Raw genomic sequence first — 3,027 nt, 5'->3', positions numbered from 1 at the left:
AGAGAGAGACAGAGAGAGAGAGAGAGAAAAACATAAAATGATGGAAATACTCAACAGGTTCGAGACAGGGTCAAGCAGAGACAGGTAAAGAGAGACAGACAGGCAGAGACATAGACAGACAGTGATGATGGGAAAGCGAGAGACAGCGAGACAGAGAGACTGAGAGAATCCCATTGTAATTTAACTGGACACTGTGAGAAAGACACGGGCAGATTGAGAGACAGAGAGAAACAGAGAAACAGAGAGAGACGGAGTGAGTCAGAAAGAGGCAGAGTGAGGGAGACAAGGACTCTAACACGGAAACACATGCACAGATCTCTAAAGAGACAGAGGTAGAGAGTGAGGCAGAGACTGAAAGACACAGATACATTTCTTTATCGGTTCAGAATGTCATCGAGTTACAGTAAAATGCAGATTCAACAGATACTTACTACAGTTGCACAGGGCCTTGGTGAGGCCTCATTGGAAGTTTTGGTCTCCTAATCTGAGGAAGGACGTTCTTGCTATTGAGGGAGTGCAGCGAAGGTTCACCAGACTGAATCCCGGGATGGCTGGACTGTCATATGAGGAGAGACTGGATCAACTGGGTTTTTATACATTGGAGTTTAGAAGGATGAGAGGGGATTTCATAGAAACATAAAGGTTCTGTCGGGACGGGACAGGTTAGATGCAGGTAGCTTGTTCCCGATGTTGATGAAGTCCAGAACCAGGGGACACAGCCTTAGGACAGCCATGTCTCCGTGGTGCCAATTATATCATATTCGTTAATTGCTGCCTGTGCAGTTAATTCGTCCACCTTATTACGAATACTCCTCGCATTGAGGCACAGAGCCTTAAGGCTTTTCTTTTTAACACACTTTGTTCCTCTGACTTTAGCTGTAATGTGGCCCTTTTTGAAAGGAATGACAAGGGTGTATGTGGTTACAGGAGGATGTGAGGAGAAACAAACATAATACGAGGGGAAGAGTACATCCGTGATGGACCAGTATGAGATCAAAACGATTGGAAATATAAGGGGAATATCTTTATCCATGTGCCGGAGAGGGGAAGCCTAACTATAGGCCCTCACCCAGTGGGAGATGGGAGCAAGGATAGCTGCGGGTTTGAAAATACTACGGAAGGATGTGTCTTTGGAATAAACTCTGCCCGAACCGAACCCACACATTACAACTATCAAGTGTGAGGAGAATATGGTGTGGTAACTAGCCTGTGAACTTATGTTACTCCAAGACTGTCGGTGGCAGTGGGAAGAGCACGCATGACATGCCAGGAAGAAAATGACATGAAATATAAGCGGTGAGATTAAGCAAGATATTGATGTTTACATGGAAGAGCAAGAAAAATCAATTCCCCTGTTACTTGAAGATTTAACTGAGCTCAAGAAATAACGTTAAAAGATATTAAAAACTGAAGGATAAAGCAAAAGAACTGGACTAAAGGATGACCTGAAAAACCCGCCTTGGTGCTTGAGATTCTATGTCCCTGGATAACGATCCTTTCACATATCCTAGTGGCAGTAAGATAGTAATAGCTTTGAGTTGGTTGGTGATGTTATGTAACAAGTGCAAAGACAGGCGAGGCTTACCCGAGCAAAGTTACAAGATAGGGATTAGAATTATATCCCATGTGTTAGTCCTAGTGCAGCTGATAGTGGTGTTGATGCTCCTGGGAGACTGTGCACGCAGATACAAGAGACGCAGAAAGAAAAGGTTGGCCAAGGCCCGTAACCAAGAACACAGAAAACCTTTGCTAGATCCAAAGAGGGTTAATCAAACAAAAAGACGGCATGAATACCTGATGTGAGTCGTGAGTGTCACAATCCTATCGCCTGATCAACGAAACCGAGGCGGGACACAAACGAATCAAGAGAGGATAAGGCAGGGAAAGGAAAATTGTTGTTCATGGTGGGATATTTTTAAGGGCTGGTCACCTAAAGCCTACGTGGTCCTCAAATTGATGTGGCATTCAATTGTGGAAATAATGGTAGATTTAGGGATATGTATCGTGATCCAAGTATATCTGATGTGTAAGATCAGAGAGATATACAACCACATGGTTATAGCCGAACAGCAAACAGCCTCATTAATTATGTAATGTAGGCATGATAGGGATGCGAATGACTTTGTAATGCGTTCGGGAAACAACCAAGACCCCCGAGCTTTTGCACTGTATGTACCCAAAGAAATATCAGTGGCGTGCCAATATCCCAGGGAAATGGTCAGGGGTAGTATGTAAAGACTCCACAAAAGATGGAACTACAAGCGAGTCCTGGGAAAGGGACTTGCTATCACCATTTCCAGCAGATGACTCAGAACATATATGTGGCCAGCTGATTATTTAGAAATAATCAGGGAGCAACAGGAGGGACTGAAAGGGCAGATTACAAATTGTAATTACAATTAATAATAATAATGGCGATGTTATAAAATGGAGTTAACAGGTTTTTAAAATGGAACCCACAGCCTGTTTTTCAGACTGTGGTAAGTGTGTGTGGGATGCCTTCCACAGACAGAGGAGCAGTGTTCCAATTCATAGACCAAAGGCCTTGGGAGCTGGGCACGGACACAGATAACATAGAATTTGAATTGTATAACAAGATAAGAGTTAATTAAAAAGAATCATAACAACATGTATTTGGAATTACCAATTAAGGCATATAGAAGCCAGATTGGAGGAAGCGCTGTACCAATCAATCCTGTATTAATCAATCAGCATGTATTAAATGTAACTTGTGTAATGACGTAATGCTATAATCTGAAACTGTATAATGTAAGATGTCTCTGGCAGTATCTTCGAGCATTCCTTCAAGGATAGCTCCCCTGCCGGCTTGTATTAATAAAACCTGCATTTACTTCAAGTCTCACAGAATCCTAATGGTGTTTTGAAGTTAACCCTAACAAGGTTAGAGAGATAGGGAGGGGTGTAGGGCTGTAGGAGGTTACAGAGATAGGGAGGGGCGTAGGGCTGGAGGAGATTATAGAGATAGGGAGGGGTGTAGGGCTGAAGGATGTTACAGAGACAGGGAGG

Source organism: Pristiophorus japonicus, chromosome 23 (assembly GCF_044704955.1).
Source record: "Pristiophorus japonicus isolate sPriJap1 chromosome 23, sPriJap1.hap1, whole genome shotgun sequence".
NCBI lineage: Eukaryota > Metazoa > Chordata > Chondrichthyes > Pristiophoridae > Pristiophorus > Pristiophorus japonicus.
This window is presented reverse-complemented; position numbering follows the sequence as displayed.